General features: G+C 47.0%; 1 long non-coding RNA gene across 1 annotated transcript; it reads left to right on the top strand.

Annotated features, from left to right (window-relative positions):
• The first annotated feature begins 2134 nt into the window (after positions 1-2134).
• Positions 2135-11271, top strand: LOC123045536 (uncharacterized). Its single transcript, XR_006421467.1, has 4 exons — positions 2135-2411; positions 2495-3117; positions 4031-4152; positions 10014-11271. It is a non-coding gene; the product is annotated as an uncharacterized lncRNA (long non-coding RNA).
• The last annotated feature ends 10862 nt before the right edge of the window (positions 11272-22133 follow it).

The following is a 22133-nucleotide window of genomic DNA, read 5'->3' on the forward strand; positions in this document are numbered from 1 at the left end:
GATTGAATATTTTTTTTCAAAACGGACATGGATGTCTACCATGGGGATGCTACCTGGCATAAGTTGAGTTCATTTAATGCATGTCCAAAAAGACACCATGTTCAATGGAGGGTGTTCTGCGAGAAAGCTCCTCCATCTAAGAGCATTTTGTTTCCCAACATTCTTGAAATGTCTTCATTTTTTCCATGGTCTTGTATGACCAATTCATGGCACCATGTCAATTTGTTTTGGTTTTTGATAAATTTTGTACTTTCTGTAGATTTCTCGGTTAAAAAAGACCGATAAATGGTCGGACATGTCGCAACTTGCATATGGTGTCAAAGATTGTTCAAATCTGACAGGGGTGCCTATCATGGGCATGTCCACCTATTTGCAAAATTTGGTGTCATTTGAAGATGTTCAAAAATAGATCGTGTTCAACGAAGGGTTTTCAGCCAGAGGCCTAAAGCCTAGAAGGATCCGTTGAGAGAACATTTGTTTTGACATCCTTGCAATGGCACAAATTATTTTCATGGCCTTGTGCGACCAATTCAAGGCACATTGCCAAGCTATTTTAGTTCTCGAATATTTTTGAATTTTTTTGGAGTTTTATCGGTAGAAAAGACTGATAAATGACCGAACGTGTCGCAACTTGCATAGGGTGTCAGAAATCATTTAAACCTAACATGGATGTCTATCATGGACATGACCACATGCTTACAAAAGTTGGGGTGATTTAAAGGATGTCCAACCATAGACCGTGATCAATGGAGGATATTTAGGTGAGAGTACATTGTTTCCCGACATCCTTGAAATGACCCCAATTTTTTTATGACCTTGTATGACCAATTCAAGGCGACATGCCAAGTTGTTTTGTTTTTTTGACATTTTTTTCATTTTTCAGAGTTTTCTCGGTCAAAAAAGGCCTACAAATGGGCGGATGTGTCGCAACTTTCATACGATGTCAGAAATCGTTCGAACCTAGTATGAATAACTACCATGGTCATGCCCACCTGCTTGAAAAAGTTGGGGTCATTTCAAGGATATTGGGAAACATCGTGCACAGTCTTCTAGCCTATCCAAACACCCTCGTTAAACATGGTCTATGTTTGGAAATCCTTCAACTGACGCAAAATTCTGCAAGCAGGTAGGCATGCGCATGATAGGAAACCATGTCAGGTTTGAACGATTTTCGACACCATACGCAAGTTGCGACACGTCCAGCCATTTATCGGTACGTTTTTTACTGAGAAAACTCCAGAAAATGGAAAAAATTATCGAAAACTAAAACAAATTGGCATGGTACCAAAATGCTCATGGAATAATTTTGGTGTCATTTGACAATGCCAAAAAACGTGCTCTCAAACGGAGACTTCAGTCCTACCCGAAAACATTCCATTGAACATGATTTTTTTTGAACTTTTTCGTCCTTGGAGCTGGTGGTAGGCATAAAAACAGACAAACCAAACAAACTGAAAAAGAAAATTAAAATTTCGCTCTTTTGTGTTGTTGGAAAGTTTCTGCCAAATGAAGCAGCGAAAGAGCGAACGATGCAGAATAATATACGAGCGGACCCAAATTTCTAGATCTAGATAGATAAAAAATTCTAACCATAATGGAAGCAAAATGTACAATTAGAGACCCAATTTTTCTGTGATTGGAAACAAGAATATTCTGGTACATTGGACTCATGTATATCTAGCTCGTGGAAGCAAATTCTCTAACTGAGCTACGATGGACAGAATAATAATTTTATGGATACATTTTTTGTTAAGTCAATGCATATTTTAGTTCCTCGCAAAAACACATAAGCATATTTTAGTTGCACCATAAGCAAATTCTCGAATTCATTGAAACGTCATTTCATTGTGTTGAAAACGCGTGTTGCATAAAAGAAATTGGTATGCATTGGAAGAAAGCAAATTCCATGTTCCAGATTTGATGAGATAAATAAGTTTATCCAACATAAAACAATTTTTGCTAAAGTCAGAACATATTTTAAATAAGTTTATCTATACTACTATTAAAAAAGCAAACATCAATCCCCCTAAAGCCACACAGTTTATGTACACAGGATTACCAGAACCCTCGGATCAAATTAACTTAAATACATCCTACCATTCATAATGCATCAATAGTCTGTCACCGAGATCAACCGTCTCAGATCAGATGTTCTGCCAAAACAGACACGGTAGTCTGTCAATCCTCGCTCCGCGTCCCCAATCCCCGCAAACCCGCCGGCAATTCACAGATTTCCAGATTGACTCCACCCGAAATCATGCCAGAAAAACGGATCCGCAGCAACTTGCGCAGCCCCACCTTCCTTCCCCTGATCCCCTCCTCCCGTGTGCTTCCTTCCCCATCGCCGCGAGTTGACCCGTCCTCTGGTCGTCGCCCGCCGTACAGCAAGCCGCCGCCGACCTCCTCTGTCGGTAAGCTGCGCTCAGCGCCCTCTAACTCCTTCTCTCTCCATCTCCTCACTAATATATCTCCCTCTCTCCGTTCTGCGCTGCAGGACGAGCAGAGCTCTGTCCGGACCTTCCCGACCATATCGACATATCGACGATGACGACGAGCGAATCTCCCCCCCCCCCCCCCCCGCGCGCGCGCACCGTCCGTCGTGTCCGCCTTGGCTAGCCGCACTACGCATCTGTCCCACCTCCCAGCCAGCCCTGCCGCCCTAGGCATGTGATCGATAATATTTCTCTGAAGGCAGAAATTATACACTGATATGTCGTTTCAACCATTGGGTACCATTCTGATGAAGGTGATTTGATTCTTCCAATCTGTTTGAGAAGCAAGCAGATGAAGCATAGGAGCGACATGATACTCCATATTCCCAGCAAAAATCATGGTTAATGTTTTTAATATTCTCATAGTAGTGTCCAATTACTTACGACTAATCTTATTCATATATGGTAATTTACTGTAACGCACAGAACTTTATTCATATATCAAGACCACTTTGTAGTGTTTGCTTACTGTTTCTTTGGTCCTGTTAATTGGTTGATATACTAGATGATTATCTATCCATTCAACATTGTGACTGGCCTTTTTTTCTCTTCAGTTATATGTAGAACCTGATTGGTGAAGCTAATTGTCAAATCTGCCAGGAAAGCTTCGGCACCACTGCAAATGGTATTTCCAGATTATACATAGAACTGGAAAATTTATGAACAGATGTGTTGGCCTTATGATTGTGATGACATTTAGAATGTGTAGGGTTCTTGTTGGCCGGGCACCGGTAGAGCGACCAACTTGTCAGTTGTCTGAACTATCCAAAGAGTAAACTTGAGTTGATCTTAGGCTGAAGCGCTAGAGGGTAACAAAATAAATTTCGTGAGTTATTCAGGACTTCAGGTTTGTACACATTCTTGCCCCTCGGGTGCTTTTGTGCAGCAACCTACCCGTCCATGGCGTGGATCTTCATCTTACTTAACATCTTGCTAAATGTAGCATCTTTTCTAAAAAACACATGTGTAGTGTAAAGTAAGGACACTTCCTAGATTTACATGCTATCTGCAAGTGCCTAAACTAAACAAAGCTTTATATTGCCCCTCTGTCTATGGCAAGCAGCCTAGAACAACAGATCGTTTTGTCTTTTACGAAAAGAGTGATGAGTGGAACTTGAGCTTAATCTGAATGTTCAGTATGTGTATGTGGCGGTGGTAGATATGCAGATCAGCATATGGTTCTACTGGAGAAGACACAAGGCTTGAAGGGATAATGGGAGACAAGAGAGTGCCGATTCAATGGCCCTCATTTTAGCGCGCGATTTTTTTTGGAAGACGCATTTCAGAGCGGGAAATACGACGGATCATCCCCACAGATCCCTGTTTAATAATAGTATAAATATCTAAAAACTTACTTTTTACTCCAAACTTGACGTAAAACCCTTGTTTGATGCGCCTCTCACATCACTCGTCCGAAAAAGAGTGATTTCTTCCCTAAAAAATATTAGAGAGCTTGGCCTTTGTATAATGTTTGCAGTTCTAAAATATTTGCATCAAACTTTATTTCCCGTCTGTAATTCTGTTCTTCCACCCTGTAGATTGTTCTTATATGTTGCATAACACTAGCAGGAGTACAACAGAAGGGAAGTGGCAGAGAGGGAATGACAGAGGCAGGCCTAAGCATGTTCCTTATATTCTTCTATCTCCTATTTATTGCATGGTATGAAATTTGGATGAGAAAATAATACAATAGATGGTGTGTGGAACATCAAAATCTGCATTTTAAAAAGCTTCTTGCAAATTGAGTTTTACCGCTCCTGCATTCATGAAAATTTATGAATAGGGCAATCATTTAAGTTTTCTTCCAAACGCTGTGATGTACAAATTCATGAATTGGACAGTCTTTCAACACGATAATAAGCATATGTATTCCTTTTCTCGATATATTTTAAATATGCTAATATTGTTGGATGATGTTGAATTTAATTGGTTCTGTTCTATATGTTTTATTCAGATGTTGTATTTGCTAAGAATCTGGCAGTCGTGAGGTCAGTGATGTATGGTTTCAATGTGGGCAAACTGGAACAGTGAAAACGTTCACTATGGAAGTTGTTCCAGATAATAGCTGAGTTATAGGGCTCTCGGAGAATGGTTCATGATGTTAGAGAAGAGAAGCTCATCTGTTCTACAAAAACATTTGGTGCGAGTATCTTCGAAGTTGATATTGAAAAATTGGGGTCCTTCTTGATGACAACTCTGAACAAACATAAAATAGGTACATCTCCTCATTTATCTTGACTTTATAATGAGGTTCGACATAGAGCAAAGTGTTTATGCTGTACAAGAGGTGTCTGGCAGAAACTGAAAGTTGGCTCTATACATTGGTTGATTTAATCAAGAAGTGTTACTGAACTAATTCTATTTAATTTAGCATACTTGACATAGTAATGAGCATATTTTAGCAATGGGATAATGACATCCGAACTTCTGTTTCACTTGCATCTTGGTTAGGGTTTGTCATGTGGGGCGCTGCGTACAGGCACGGGTCGCGCACCCAGCAGCAGCAGCCGACGGCCGCAGCTAGCGAGGCATGATCGGGGCAGGGAGTCCTGATCCTATGATGGTTCCTAGAGTCCAGGAGTAGTTAGTTTCTTAGTTTGTTAGAAGCCCATAAGGCCTTTATATATCCTGTAATTGGCACCCTTTGAGGCAAGCAATAAATCATTATCTCCTACCTCTTCCCCTACTCCTAATCTTATCTCCTGCACCATTGAGCAGTTAGGCAAAAACCCTAGCGCTCCTATCAACCGAGACTACGAACTATGTAGTCGAGGTCCTGCTGTCTTGGGCACCGAGGTCCTTGACAACTTGGTATCGGGTTCCAGGCGATCCTCTTCCTCGTCCGCGCTCCATCCGCAACCCACCTCCACCCCTGCGTCCGCGCCAAGCACACCTCCATCGCCACCATCCGCCGCCGCCTCGGTCACTTCCGGCATGGCAGAACCAACCACCGCCGATCTGGCCAAGATGATCGAGGCCTTGACTGCAACGGTGGCGTCCCTGCAGATGTCCGTCGCCGCACTCCAGAAGGACAAGTCCGCCTCCTCGTCGAGCGCTGACAGCGCCCACGATGGGCAGCACCACAATGATCGACCGCCCCGGTTTCAGAAGATGGACTTCCCCAAGTTCGATGGCAAGTCCGATCCTCTCGCATTCATCAACAAATGCGAGTCCTTCTTCCATCAACAACGGATCGCCGAGGAGAAAGTGTGGATGGCGTCATACAATCTCGAGGGTACTGCCCAACTATGGTATATGCAGGTCCAGCGCGATGAGGGCACGCCTTCGTGGCGCCGCTTCACCGAGCTGCTCAATCTTCGCTTCGGGCCACCTCTGCGCGCTAACCCGCTGGGCGAACTAATGGAGTGCAAGCGCACGACCTCAGTCGTCGACTTCCAGGAGCGGTTCGAGGCGCTCCTTCCCCGGGCAGGCAGCTTATCCGAGACACAGAAGGTTCAGATCTTCACCGCGGGACTCCAGCCACCCCTCAGCCTCGACATGGAAATCCACAACCCGCAGTCCCTCGCCGTCGCCATGAGCCTCGCCCGCAAATTGGAGCTGCGCGACCAGTGCGCGCTCGCCTCCGCGCCGCCGGTGCGTTTTCAGCAGAAGGGCATCCTGCCGGCGCCCGTACCACGTCTCGCGCCCCCCGCACCGGCTCCACCAGCCGCACCCCAGCATGGCCCCAGTCTGCCGGAAGGGCGCCAAATCAAACGCCTGTCACAGGCAGAGATGGAGGAATGACGTCGCCTGGGCCTATGCTTCAATTGTAACGAGAAGTTTGGCAGGGGCCACAACCGTGTGTGCCAGCGCATCTTTCTCCTCGATCTGGCGCCGGACGACGACGACGACGACACGGCCTCCGCCACCGCTGATGCCTCGCCGGCCGATCCTCAGATCTCGCTCCATGCAATCTTCAGCGTGCGCACGAGCGAGACCATGCAGATGCATATCACCCTCGGGGGTGTCTTCCTCCTCGCCCTGATCGACTCAGGCTCCACCCACAACTTCATCGCCGAGGAGGCGGCCGCTCGTGCTACACTGCCATCCCCCACCACCGAGAAGCTGCGCGTCATGGTGGACAACGGCGAACGCGTTCCGTGCCAGGGCGCATGCCGCGCCATGTCCTTCCGCATCGACCAAGAGGCGTTCTCGGAGGATTTCCTCGCCTTGCCGCTCGCGGGCTACGACGTCGTCCTGGGCACGCAGTGGCTTGCGACGCTTGGACCGATCCTTTGGGATTTCCGCGCCCTCTCCATGACGTTCTGGCGGAGGGGCCATCGGGTGTGCTGGCATGGCATTGCAGGACCGGACGGTCCAGCCCTGAAATCATGCAGTGGCCGCGACTTCCTCGATGCCATCATCACCGAGTTCGACGGCATTTTCGCCGAGCCCTCCGGCGTGCCACCACCCGGCAGCCACGACCACGGCATCACCCTGCTGCCCGGTTCCGCCCCGGTGGCCGTCCGTCCGTATCGCTACCCGGCCGCGCACAAGGACGAGCTGGAGCGTCAGTGTGCCACCATGCTCGCCCTGGGCATCATCCGAGCGAGTTGTTCCGCATTCTCATCTCCGGTACTGCTGGTCCGCAAGCCCGACGGGTCCTGGCGCTTCTGCATCGACTACCGTGCCCTGAACGCCATCACCGTCAAGGATGCGTTTCCGATCCCGGTGGTGGACGAACTCCTCGACGAGCTCCAGCGCGCTTGTTTCTTCACCAAGCTTGACTTGCGCTTCGGCTACCACCAGGTGCGGATGCGTGCGGAGGACATCCCCAAGACCGCCCTTCCGTACCCACGACGGCCTCTACGAGTTCCTGGTGATGCCGTTCGGCCTCTGCAACGTGCCGGCAATGTTCCAGGCACTCATGAACGACCTGCTGCGACCGTACCTGCGCCATTTCGTTCTCGTCTTCTTTGACGACATCCTCATTTTTAGCGAGACGTGGGCAGACCATCTCCGGCATGTGCGCACCGTCTTCACCGTCCTGCACCAGCACTGGCTCTTCGTCAAGCGATCCAAATGCGTGTTCGGCGTCGAGTCGATCTCCTACCTGGGTCACACCATCTCCGCTGCAGGAGTGGCCATGGATCCAGAAAAGGTGCAGGCCGTGGCCGATTAGTCGTAGCCATGCTCGGCACGTGCGGTCCGGGGGTTCCTCGGCCTTGCGGGGTACTACCGCAAGTTTGTCAAGGAGTTTGGCGTGGTTGCTGCGCCACTGACGGCCCTCCTTCGCAAGGATGGTTTCTCCTGGTCACCAGAGGCGGCAGGAACTTTTACCGCCCTCAAGATGGCGGTCACCATGGCTCCCGTCCTCGCTTTGCCGGACTTCACACGGCCGTTCATCATCGAGTGTGACGCCTCTACGTATGGCTTCGGGGCTGTCCTTCTTCAGGACCAGCACCCGGTGGCTTTCTTTAGCCGGCCGGCCGCGCCACGTCACCGTTCCCTGGCAGCATATGAACGGGAACTCATCGGCCTAGTGCTCGCTATTCGTCATTGGAGACCATACCTCTGGGGGCGCCAATTTGTGGTAAAAACTGATCACTACAATCTCAAATTCCTACTTGACCAGCGTTTGGCAACCATTCCGCAGCATCATTGGGTCGGCAAACTACTGGGGTTCGACTTCACCGTGGAGTACAAGGCCGGTAGTACAAACACGGTGGTGGACGCCCTTTCCCGCCGCGACACAGAGGAGACGTCGGTCATGGCGATATCGGGTCCTCGCTTTGACTTCATCGATCGCCTCCGGCAGGCTACGACAACCGACCCGGCGCTCGTCGTGCTGCGTGAGGATATCGCGACGGGTACACGGCAGCAGCCGTGGTCGCTCTCCGACGGTCTCGTCACTTTCAACGGCCGCCTCTACATTCCGCCGTCATCCCCGCTACTCCAGGAGCTCCTCACCGCAGTGCATGACGACGGGCACGAAGGCGTCCTGCGCACCCTGCATCGTCTCCGCCGCGACTTCCATGCACCTAACCTTCACAAGCCGGTGCAAGAGTATGTCCACGCCTGCGGTACTTGCCAGAGGTACAAGTCCGAGCACTTGCACCCCGCCGGTCTGCTGCTGCCGCTGCCGGTGCCCACGGGTGTGTGGACTGACATCGGCATCGACTTCGTGGAAGCGCTCCCTCGCGTGGGCGGGAAGTCCATCATCCTCACCGTGGTGGATCGCTTCAGCAAGTACTGCCACTTTGTGGCGCTGGCCCACCCGTACACGGCAGAGTCGGTGGCACAGGTGTTCTTCGCCGAGATCGTGCGCCTCCATGGCGTTCCGCAGTCCATGGTTTCGGACCGCAACCCCGTCTTCACCTCGGCATTTTGGTGGGAGCTTATGCGCCTCACCGGGACGAAGCTGCACATGACGTCGGCGTTTCATCCTCAGTCGGATGGACAAACGGAGGCTGCTAACAAGATCATTGTTATGTACCTGCGTTGCCTCACAGGGGATCATCCGCGACAGTGGCTACGGTGGCTTCCCTGGGCCGAGTACATCTACAACACCGCCTACCAGACGGTGACCCAAGAAACTCCGTTCAAGCTCGTGTATGGACGCGACCCTCCCACTATTCGCTCTTACGAGCCAGGCGACACGAGGGTGGCGGCCGTGGCAGAAAGCATGGCGGAGCGAGACGAGCTACTCGCTGATGTCCGCTATCGACTACAGCAGGCGGCAGGCGGTCTACAAGTCCTACTACGACAGACGCCATCGCGACGTCCGGCATGTAGTGGGAGATTGGGTGTGGCTTCGTCTTCGCCAGCGCGCTGCCTCTTCCCTCAACTTGCCAACCAGGGGCAAGCTCAAGCCACGCTTCTACGGGCCATACCGCATTTCCGAGGTCGTCAACGACGTCGCCTACCGCCTTGAGCTACCGGTGCGCTCGCGCCTCCATGATGTGTTCCACGTGGGCCTCCTCAAGAAGTTCTTCGGCATGCCTCCAACTGCACCGCCGGGTTTGCCTCCAATCCACAACAGTGCGGCTGTCCCGGAACCAGAACGCGTGACTCGTTCACGCCTCGCACGCGGCGTTCGCTAGCTCCTTGTCCACTGGAAGGGCGAGGCTACATCATCGGCAACATGGGAGGATCTTGACAGTTTCGTCGAGCGCTACCCCACTTTTCAGCTCGAGGACGAGCTGCTCGTCGAGGGGGGGGGGAGAGATGTCATGTGGGGCGCTGCGTACAGGCGCGGGTCGCGCGCCCAGCAGCAGCAGCCGACGGCCGCAGCTGGCGAGGCATGATCGGGGCAGGGAGTCTTGATCCTACGATGGTTCCTAGAGTCCAGGAGTAGTTAGTTTCTTAGTTTGTTAGAAGCCCATAAGGCCTTTATATATCCTGTAATCGGCACCCTTTGAGGCAAGCAATAAATCATTATCTCCTACCTCTTCCTCTACTCCTAATCTTATCTCCTGCACCATTGAGCAGTTAGGCAAAAACCCAAGCGCTCCTATCAACCGAGACTACGAACTACGTAGTCGAGGTCCTGCTGTCTTGGGCACCGAGGTCCTTGACAAGGGTCACCATCATGAGTGGGCATTTGCTTACTGGGCAAAGGAGTAGAACCCACATATGGTTGTTTGACCATGCTGGAAGTGACCGCTTGCCCAAAACTGAATTAGAAGGAGAGAGGTCTAAGGAGGCAAAGTTCATCGACAAGTCACTGTCTGCACTAGGTGATGTTATTGCTTCCCTTACCTTCAAAGCGCCCATGTGCATGTTTATTCACCTTCGTTTTTGTTTTGTACTATCACTGAAACTGATTGCGTGCATGCAACAGTTCATTAGTGCCTATGTAATTGATTATCCATGACAAAAATAGCTCTTTGTAGTGTTCTCTATTCTTGAGACTGTCGAAAACTCAATGCTTATAAAGAGCAAACTTTTTTGTGTGATCATCATGGGATTTATTTTATAGATTGCAGTGGCTTTGCCAAAGTATCAAGGCAACCATTCAGATGTTGGCGACAATGAGGCACTGAGAAAGAAGAGTGCATCTGTGGCTTTGTCTAACTTGTCGAGACCAGGCTCACGCTATTGCTCATATCTTGCTTGTTAAAATTCACATCTTCTACACGTGATAAGCAAGTTGCACTGATTTTTCCAAGTACATTCCCAGTATAGTAGTATTTCTTTCTTCAAATGCATCATTGTATTTTTATAAATGCATGTTCCAGTGTAGTAGTTCTTTGTTTTCCAAATGCATGTTCTAATTCAAATAATTAATTTCAAGGTGCGGCCATCATATGTCATCAGGATCATTCTTAACCTGCAAATTTTTACTCCCTCCGTTCCTAAATATAAGTCTTTTTAGAGATTCATATATGGACTACATACGAAGCAAAATGAGTGAATCTACACTCTAAAATAAGTCTATATACATCCGTATGTAGTGCATATTGAAATTTCTAAGAAGACTTATGTTTAGGAATAGAGGGAGTAGTTTTGAGTTGTAATCAAGTTAGATAGCTTTTAGTTCGCACAACTTCATTGTCTGATTATTCTAGCTTTATACATGACGTTGTCTTTTTTTGTATCTTTCAGAGAATCAGAGGAGGCACAACCAACTAAGAATCATGTCAGGTGAAAGGTACAAGCTATTGTGGTTATCCTAGGGCATATGGTAGTTTTTTCGGTAGAAGAATTAAAGGAGTAGCATTACGAGAGATATGTGACTGGACTTTTCGTGTACGCTCAATTACCCATTGTGTACTGAATTTTCTGTAATTCAACACGTGAGTTGTCGTCAGATTTAAGAGGGGATTTAGTTTGTTTCGATTGAATATGCGCGTCCTAATGAAAAAAATCCTCAGATATAACGTGCAACGCACATGCACATTTACTAGTCCAACATAAAACAATTTTTGCTAAAGTCAGAACATATTTTAAATTCGAAGCAAATTGATTAACTAAAGGAAGCACATTTTCATTACGGTGGAAGCAAATTTAATATGCGTCTGATTTTAGTAACATGTATGGCGTACATAATTTCATTGAACTTAATTTCCTAGAGAGAGAGAGAAACAAACAGACACTTCATTTATACTCACGTGATTTTAGGAGGGCACGTAATTTCCGCTGGACAGGTTTAGGAAACAAATCGAAATCAATTCTGTTTGTTACGTGCAAACTACCTATGGAGGCCACGTTCTCAAGTCAAATCCAACCAGCCAAAGCTTTCTCATCCAATGATAGTGGGCTGGCCTAGCGCTTCCCGAAAGAAAATTAGGCTGAGAAAATTCACAACAATAATAAGAGTAAAAGAAATTTGTAGAGAAAAGGACATAGCCCGACTTTATAAATAAAGCTACACGGCAGCGTCACAGACCCGAACATAAACAGAACCAACAGGCGAAACATCAAGAATTCACCGGACAGAAAGTTTGGGACCAGCAAACGAAAGTAAGGGGTACAGGCAACCTGCCATACTCGGTGCGCAGGCCGGAAGAGAGAGACTAGAACCAAACTACGAAAACAGCGAGACCCTGATTAGACGATGGGGTCCAGCCCGGAGATGTGGGATGCCGAAGCCCGAATTTTGGCGATGAGCAAGTCCAGGGCATCCCGATCTTCATTCTTAGTCAATGATCTCCACTGCTGCAATAGTATACATGATTTGAAAAGAACGTCAGCAGGCTTAGATGGGTAGATATGTTCAATAGTAAATTTATTCCTAATAGTCCATAAAGCCCAGCATAAGGCACCCAGGCCGACCCAGAACACCCTCTTGGTAACCCCAACCAAAACTTTGGCTAGGTTTCTAAGCTCAGAGAATGAGGAAGGGTTCCAAGAAACCTGAAGCCAAGATCTGACACAACTCCAAACCAACTTGGCCAGCACGCAATGGAAAAAAATGTGTTCCGAGTTTTCCAAGGCACCGCACAGATGACAAAACTCCGAGCCTGGCCCATTGCGCTTGTGAATCTGGTCAGCCGCCGGGAGGCGGCCACGAAAAGCTTGCCAAAGGAAAATTTTAATCTTAGGAGGGACTTTGGAAATCCAGACACAAGAAAATCTGCTCGAAGGGGTACCACCGATAAGCCTAGAGTACAACGACTTAATCGAAAACCTGCCAGAGGCCGAATGAGGCCAAAACACCGTATCAGAAGACTCCGAGAGCAAAGGGAAGAGGGCAGAGAGACTTTGCCAGTCTTCCAACTCTTCAGGAGACAGGGAACGACGAAAAGCCAGATCCCAGTTATTTGCCGCCACCTCCGCGATGGAGATGTCAGGTTTAGGACAATACGAAAATAGAACCGGAAACCTAACAGCTAGAGGAGCATCCCCAGACCACCAGTCCAGCCAGAAGCGGACCGCAGTCCCGTTACCCACGATAAATTTTACATGTTCCAGGAAGATTGGCCTGACTTTGACAAGGGTCTTCCAGAATTGAGATCCACGACGAGCAGTGGCAAACAGCGGGCTAGATTGTGGGAAGTATTTAGCCTTGAGAATCGAAAACCAAAGGGAATCGGCCCCGCTAGTCATAATTTTCCACCACCACTTAATAAGCAAACATTTGTTCATTACCTGTGTATTAATAATGCCTAACCCCCCGAGGTTTTTAGGCTTACACATACATTGCCACTTGACCAACCTATATTTTCGTTTGTTGTCGGCGGAATTCCAGTAAAAGGCTCCCCTATGTTTGTCAAAGCCAGCATGGATGCCAGCCGAAAGAAGATAGAAGCACATAAGGAACATAGGGAGAGAAGATAAGCAGGAATTAATTAGAGCAACTTTGCCAGCGTTGGTATTATATCTCCCCCTCCAAGGGAGCACCCTGTTTCCCACCTTAGCGACCGCCGGGGCAAAGTCCTTAGAGTGAAGCAAGACAGGAGAGATTGGGAGGCCTAAATACTTAAAGGGGGAGGAACCCAAGGAACAATTAGGAAGCCTGGCCACCCGCAAGGCTTCCGCATCATCAACACCCGTCACTAAGACCTCACTTTTAGAGAAATTAATCTTAAGGCCCGATACAGCTTCGAAGCAAAGCAAGATGAATTTACGGTTGGCAATACATGTATCGTCCAGTTCCACCAAGATAATTGTGTCATGAGCATATTGCAGATGAGATACCCCCTCCGGGAGTAGATGGGAGACCACTGGAATGATGTGACCACATTGGGCCGCCCTAGTGAGCATACACGAAAAGGCATCGGCCACAAAATTAAAAAGAACAGGGGAGGCAGGGTCCCCTTGACGGAGGCCTCTGCCATTGGCGAAGAAATTACTAATGAACCCATTCACAGAAATGGCAGTATGACCACCCGAGACCAACTGCTTGACACGATGCACATAAGCTCCGTCGAAGCCTTTTGCAAGCAAGACCTGTCTGAGGAAAGACCAGCTTACCGAGTCATAAGCTTTCTCAAAATCTAACTTAAGGATAATCGATTTAGATCTCCGAGAGTGAAGGTCGTGCACAATCTCGTGCAAAGATAAGATGCCATCTAGAATGAAACGACCTTTTATGAAAGCAGATTGGAAGGGGCTGATAACTCTATGCGCAACCGGTGACAGTCGATTCGCAAAGCCCTTAGCCGGAAATTTGGCAAAGTTATTAATCAGAGCAATAGGACGGAGTTGAGAGATTAATTCAGCACCCTTAACCTTGGGGATCAGGGAAATCACTGCGTAGTTCAGGCGGGAGATATCGATAGTACCAAGACAGAAACCCTGGATGACATTGCAGACCAGCTGCTTCAACTAAGGCTAGAATTTCCGAAAGAAAGGGATAGAGAAGTCGTCTGGCCCAGAGGCAGCATTAGGATTAGAAGAGTTAACTACATCCCATATTTCCTGATCAGAAAGGGGAACCATCAGAGATGCATTTTCCTCGGGAGAAATTTTAAGGCCTATGTTCCAAAGGGAAGGGAAAATGGAGAAGCCCGATTGAGGCTTAGCCCCCAGCAGCGAAGAAAAGAAGTTCACCACGTGAGCCATAATAGCAGACTGATCCGAAGAGCGCACAACATTAATAATCAAGCTATTGATACCACATCGCCTTCTCCTACCGTTCGCGGTCGCAAAGAAATAAGCGGTAGGGGAGTCACCTTTTAGAGTCCAATTGAGAGTGCCCCGCTGGCGCCAATAAACCTTAGCCTGGTGGTGCGACTGCATTAATGCGGCCTCAAGGTTATATCGAACCGCCCAACCATCATCAGAAAGCCCAGTGGAGTTGGCCGCGAGATCAAGAGACGCGATCTGTGCCTCAAGGAAAGTTTTGGAACGCGGATCTTCCGCCGCACGGTTGCGAGACCAACCTCTAAGAAATTTACGAAGGTTGTAGGAGCACGAGTGCCAGTCATCCAGAGGCCCAAAGGAGCGAGTGTTGGAGGAGAGAAGGAGGGATATCTTCGAGGCCACCATCTCGATAAAACCATCTATAGTCAGCCAAGAGGCGTCAAATTGAAATCTAGCCGGGGGTCTAAGACTGACAGAACCATCGTCAAGGATTAAGGGGGTATGGTCAGAGCCAACTATGCATTTGGCGCCGAGGGAGGCCCTAGGAAACATGGAATCCCACCTGGGACAAATGAAGACTCTATCAAGCACATATCTAATAGGGTTAGCCTGATGATTGGACCAGGTAAAGCGAGCTCCGCCCCGGGGAAGCTCACGAATAGCATTGGCGCTGATAAAATCATTAAAGGCATTAGCTAGAGGCCAGGAGAAGATATCGTTGCTTTTATCAGAAGGGCACCGAAGGAGATTAAAGTCACCCCCGATAACCATCGGGAGATTGCAGGATTCAATCTTCACAGAAAGTTCATTAAGAAATAAAGGAGACAAAGAATGATCCACAGGCCCATATACCACGATAAACTCACAGAGGGTATTCATGGCTTTATGACAAAAGATTCCATGATCAAACGCAACAAAATCAAAAATATCTTTATTAGAGCCTATTAAGATCCCACCCGAGTGACCCGAGGCAAGTAATGAGTGTTGGAAATATGCCCTAGAGGCAACAATAAATTAGTTATTATTATTATATTTCCTTGTTCATGATAATCGTTTATTATCCATGCTATAATTGTATTGATAGGAAACTCAGATTCATGTGTGGATACATAGACAACACCATATCCCTAGTAAGCCTCTAGTTAACTAGCTCGTTGATCAATAGATGGTTACGGTTTCCTGACCATGGACATTGGATGTCGTTGATAACAGGATCACATCATTAGGAGAATGATGTGATGGACAAGACCCAATCCTAAGCCTAGCACAAAGATCGTGTAGTTCGTATGCTAAAGCTTTTCTAATGTGAAGTATCATTTCCATAGACCATGAGATTGTGCAACTCCCGGATACCATAGGAATGCTTTGGGTGTACCAAACGTCACAACGTAACTGGCTGGCTACAAAGGTGCACTACGGGTATCTCTGAAAGTGTCTGTTGGGTTGGCACGAATCGAGACTGGGATTTGTCACTCTGTGTGACGGAGAGGTATCTCTGGGCCCACTCGGTAGGACATCATCATAATGTGCACAATGTGACCAAGGGGTTGATCACGGGATGATGTGTTACGGAACGAGTAAAGAGACTTGCCGGTAACGAGATTGAACAAGGTATCGGGATACCGACGATCGAACCTCGGGCAAGTACTATACCGCTAGACAAAGGGAATTGAATACGGGATTGATTGAATCCTCAACATCGTGGTTCATCCGATGATATCATCATGGAACATGTGGGAGCCAACATGGGTATCCAGATCCTGCTGTTGGTTATTGGCCGGAGAGTTGTCTCGGTCATGTCTACGTGTCTCCCGAACCCGTAGGGTCTACACACTTAAGGTTCGATGACGCTAGGGTTATAGGGAATAGATGTACGTGGTTACCGAATGTTGTTCGGAGTCCCGGATGAGATCCCGGACGTCATGAGGAGTTCCGGAATGATCCGTAGGTAAAGATTTATATATGGGAAGTCTTGTTTTGGTCACCGGAAAAGATTCGGGTGCTATCGGTAACGTACCGGGACCACCGGGAGGGTCCCGGGGGTCCATCAGGTGGGGCCACCGGCCCCAGAGGGGTGCATGGGCCAAGTGTGGGAAGGGACCAGCCCCAGGTGGGCAGGTGCGCCCCCACCAGGGCCCAAGGCGCCTAGGGTTTGGGGAGGGGGCGCCTCCACCTTGCTTGGGGGGCAAGTTTCCCCCTCTCCCCCCCTTGGCCGCACGCTAGATGGGTTGTGGGGCTGCCGCCACCCCTTGGGAGGGAACCCTAGATGGGGGCGCAGCCCCTCCCCTTCCCCTATATATACTTGAGGTATTGGGGGCTGCAAACACATGAGTTTTCCTCTCCTTGGCGCAGCCCTACCTCTCTTCCTCCTCGTCTCTCGCAGTGCTTGGCGAAGCCCTGCTGGAGCGCCACGCTCCTCCACCACCACCACGCCGTCGTGCTGCTGGTGGACGGAGTCTTCCCAACCTCTCCCTCTCTCCTTGCTGGATCAAGGCATGGGAGACGTCACCGGGCTGCATGTGTGTTGAACGCGGAGGTGCCGTCCGTTCGGCACTAGGATCATCGGTGATTTGGATCACGACGAGTATGACTCCATCACCCCCGTTCACTTGAACGCTTCCGCTTAGCGATCTACAAGGGTATGTAGATGCACTCTCCTTCCCCTCGTTGCTAGATTACTCCATAGATTAATCTTGGTGATGCGTAGAATTTTTTTGATTTCTGCTACGTTCCCCAACAGTGGCATCATGAGCTAGGTCTGTGCGTAGTTTCTATGCACGAGTAGAATACAAGTTGTTGTGGGCGTTGATTTTGTTCAATATGCTTACCGTTACTAGTCCAATCTTGTTTCGACGGTATTGTGGGATGAAGCGGCGCGGACCGACCTTACACGTACACTTACGTGAGACAGGTTCCACCGACTGACATGCACTTGTTGCATAAGGTGGATAGCGGGTGCCAGTCGCTCCCACTTTAGTCGGATCGGATTTGATGAAAAGGGTCCTTATGAAGGGTAAATAGCAATTGACATATCACGTTGTGGTTTTGCGTAGGTAAGAAACGTTCTTGCTAGAAACCCATAGCAGCCACGTAAAACATGCAAACAACAATTAGAGGACGTCTAACTTGTTTTTGCAGGGTATGCTATGTGATGTGATATGGCCAAAAGAATGTGATGAATGATATGTGATGTATGAGATTGATCATGTTCTTGTAATAGGAATCACGACTTGCATGTCGATGAGTATGACAACCGGCAGGAGCCATAGGAGTTGTCTTAATTTATTGTATGACCTGCGTGTCATTGAACAACGCCATGTAATTACTTTACTTTATTGCTAAACCGTTAGCCATAGTAGTAGAAGTAATAGTTGGCAAGACAACTTCATGGAGACACGATGATGGAGATCATGGTGTCATGCCGGTGACGATGATGATCATGGAGCCCCGAAGATGGAGATCAAAAGGAGCAAAATGATATTGGCCATATCATGTCACTTTTTGATTACATGTGATGTTTATCATGTTTTACATCTTATTTGCTTAGAACGACGGTAGCTTAAATAAGATGATCCCTCGGAATAATGTCAAGAAAAGTGTTCCCCCTAACTGTGCATCGTTGCAAAGGTTCGTTGTTTCGAAGCACCACGTGATGATCGGGTGTGATAGATTCTAACGTCCGAATACAACGGGTGTAAGCCAGATTTACACACGCAATACACTTTGGTTGACTTGACGAGCCTAGCATGTACAGACATGGCCTCGGAACACGAAAGACCGAAAGGTCGAACATGAGTCGTATAGAAGATACGATCAACATGAAGATGTTCACCGATGATGACTAGTCCGTCTCACGTGATGATCGGACACATCCTAGTTGACTCGGATCATGTAATCACTTAGATGACTAGAGGGATGTCTATCTGAGTGGGAGTTCACAAGATGAACTTAATTATCCTGAACATAGTCAAAAGATCTTTGCAAATTATGTCGTAAGCTCGCGCTTTAGCTCTACTGTTTAGATATGTTCCTAGAGAAAATTCAGTTGAAAGTTGATAGTAGCGATTATGCGGACTAGGTCCGTAAACTGAGGATTGTCCTCGTTGCTTCGAAGAAGGCTTATGTCCTTAATGCACCGCTCAGTGTGCTGAACCTCGAACGTCGTCTGTGGATGTTGCGAACATCTGACATACACGTTTTGATAACTATGTGATAGTTCAGTAATGTTAAACGGTTTAGAGTTGAGGCACCGAAGACGATTTCGAAACGTCGCGAAACATATGAGATGTTTCGAGGGATGAAATTGGGATTTCAGGCTCGTGCCCACGTCAAGAGGTATAAGACCTCCGACGAGTCTCTTAGCCTGCAAACTAAGGGAGAAAAGCTCAATTGTTGAGCTTGTACTCAGATTGTCTGGGTACAACAATCACCTGAATCTAGTGGGAGTTAATCTTCCAGATGAGATAGTGATGTTTCTCCAAAGTCATTGCCACCAAGCTACCAGAGCTTCGTGATGAACTATAACATATCAGGGATAAATATGATGATCCTTGAAATATCCGCAATGTTTGACACCGCGAAAGTAGAAATCAAGAAGGAGCATCAATTGTTGATGGTTAGTGAAACCACTAGTTTCAAGAAGGGCAAGGGAAAGAAGGGATACTTCATGAAACGGCAAATCAGCTGCTGCTCTAGTGGAGAAATCCAAGGTTGACCCCAAACCCGAGACTAAGTGCTTCTGTAACAAGGGGTACAGTCACTGGAGCAGAATTACCCTAGATACTTGGTAGATGAGAAGGCTGGCAAGGTCGATAGAAGTATATTGGATATACATTATGTTAATGTGTACTTTACTAGTACTCCTAGTAGCACCAGGGTATTAGATACCGGTTCGTTTGCTAAGTGTTAGTAACTCGAAATAAAAGCTACGGAATAAACGGAGACTAGCTAAAGGTGAGCTAACGATATGTGTTGGAAGTGTTTCCAAGCTTGATGTGATCAAGCATCGCACGCTCCCTCTACCATCGAGATTGGTGTTAAACCTAAATAATTGTTATTTGGTGTTTGCGTTGAGCATAGACATGATTGGTTTATGTTTATCGCAATACGGTTATTCATTTAAGGAGAATAATGGTTACTCTGTTTATTTGAATAATACCTTCAATGGTCTTGCACCTAAAATGAATGGTTCATTGAATCTCGATCATAGTGATACACATGTTCATGCCAAAAGATATAAGATAATAATGATAGTTCCACATTCTTGTGGCACTGCCACTTAAGTCATATTGGTATAAAACGCATGAAGAAGTTCCATATTGATGGATCTTTTGGACTCACTCGTTTTGAAAAGATGGAGACATGCGAACCATGTCTATTGGTGTATATGCATGAAGAAACTCCATGCAAATGGACCGTTTGGACTCACTTGATTTTGAATCACTTGAGACATGCAAATCATACCACATGGGCAAGATGACTGAAAGCCTCGTTTTCAGTAAAATGGAACAAGAAAGCAACTTGTTGGAAGTACTACATTTTGATTGTGCAGTCCAATGAGCGCTGAGGCACGCAGTGGATATCGTTATGTTCTTACTTCACGGATGATTTGAGTAGATACTGAGTATATTTACTTGATGAAACACAAGTCTGAATTATTGAATGGTTCAAGTAATTTCAGAGTGAAGTTGAAGATCATCGTGACAAGAGGATAAAATGTCTATGATATGATCATAGAGATGAGTATCTGAGTTACGAGCTTTGGCACGCAATTAAGACATTGTGGAAATTATTTCAAAATTAATACCACTTGGAACACCATAGTGTGATGGTGTGTCCGAACATCATAGTTGCACCCTATTGGATATCGTGCGTACCATGATGTCTCTTATCGAATTACCACTATCGTTCATGGGTTAGGCATTAGAGACAACCACACTCACTTTAATAGGGCACCATGTAATTCCGTTGAGACGACACCATTTGAACTATGGTTTGGAGAAACCTAAGTTGTCGTTTGTTAAAAGTTTGGGGCTGCGACGCTTATGTGAAAAAGTTTCAGGTTGATAAGCTCGAACCCAAAGCAGATAAAATGCATCTTCATAGGACACCCAAAACAGTTGGGTATACCTCCTAATTCAGATCCGAAAGCAATAGGGATTGTTTCTTGAATCGGGTCCTTTCTCGAGGAAAAGTTTGTCTCGAAAATTGAGTGGGAGGATGGTGGAGACTTGATATGGTTATTGAACTGTCACTACAACTAGTGTGTAGCAGGGCACGGGAAGTTGTTCATGTGGCACCTACACCAATTGAAGTGGAAGCTGATGATAGTGATCATGAAGCCTCGAGTCAAGTCACTGCCGAACCTCGTAGGATGACAAGGACGCGTACTGCTTCAGAGTGGTACGGTAATCCTGTCTTGGAGGTCATGTTGCTATACAACAATGAACCTACGAGCTATGGAGAAGCGATGGTGGGCCCAGATTCCGACAAATGGCTCGAGGCCATAAAATCCAAGAGAGGATCCATGTATGAAAACAAAGTGTAGACTTTGGAAGAACTACTTGATGGTCGTAAGGCTGTTGGGTACAGATGGATTCTAAGAGGGATGACAGACAATGATGGTATGTGTCACCATTAAGAAAGCTCAGCTTGTCGCTAAAGATGTTTCCGACAAGTACAAGGAGTTGACTACGATGAGACTTTCTCACTCGTAGTGATGCTAAGAGTCTGTTGGAATCTTGTTAGCAGTTACTGCATTATTTATGAAATCTTGCAGATAGGATGTCAAAACATTGTTTCCTCGGAAAATTTCTTGAGCAAAGGTTGCATGTGATACAACCAGAAGGTTTTTGTCAATCCTAAAAGATGCTAACAAGTATGCAAAGCTCCAGCAATCCTTCTAAGGACTGGAGTAAGCATCTCAGAGTTGGAATATATGCTTTGATGAGATAATCAAAGTTTTTGGGTTTATACAAAGTTTGTTAGAAACTTGTATTTACAATAAAGTGAGTGGGAGCACTACAACATTTCTGATAAGTATATGTGAATGACATATTGTTGATCCGAAATGATGTAAAATTTCTGGAAAGCATAAAGGGTTGTTTGAAAGGAGTTTTTCAAGGGAAAACCTGGATTAAGCTGCTTGAACATTGAGCATCAAGATCTATAAGGATAGATCAAAACTCTTAATGGTACTTTCAAATGAGCACATACCTTGACATGATCTTGAAGGTCTTCAAGATGGATCAGTCAAAGAAGGAGTTCTTGCCTGAGTTGTAAGGTATGAAGTTAAGACTTAAAGCTCGACCATGACAGAAGAGAGAGAAAGGACGAAGGTCGTCCCCTATGCTTTAGACGTAGGCTCTACAGTATGCTATGCTAAGTACCGCACCTGATGTGTGCCTTGCCACATGTCTGGCAAGAGGGTACAAAGGTGATCAAGGAGTGGATCACCAGATAGCGGTCAAAATTATCCTTAGAGGAATAAGGATATGTTTCTAGGTTATGGAGGTGATAAAGAGTTCGACGTAAAGAGTTGCGTCGATGCAAGCTTAACACCTATCCGGATAGCTCTGAGTAGAGAAACCGGATACGTATAGTGGAGCAACCATTTGGATTAGCTCCAAGTGGAGCGCGGAAGTAGCATTTACAATATGACCTAGATATTTG

Source organism: Triticum aestivum, chromosome 2B, assembly GCF_018294505.1.
Source record: "Triticum aestivum cultivar Chinese Spring chromosome 2B, IWGSC CS RefSeq v2.1, whole genome shotgun sequence".
In the NCBI taxonomy this organism is placed as follows: domain Eukaryota; kingdom Viridiplantae; phylum Streptophyta; class Magnoliopsida; order Poales; family Poaceae; genus Triticum; species Triticum aestivum.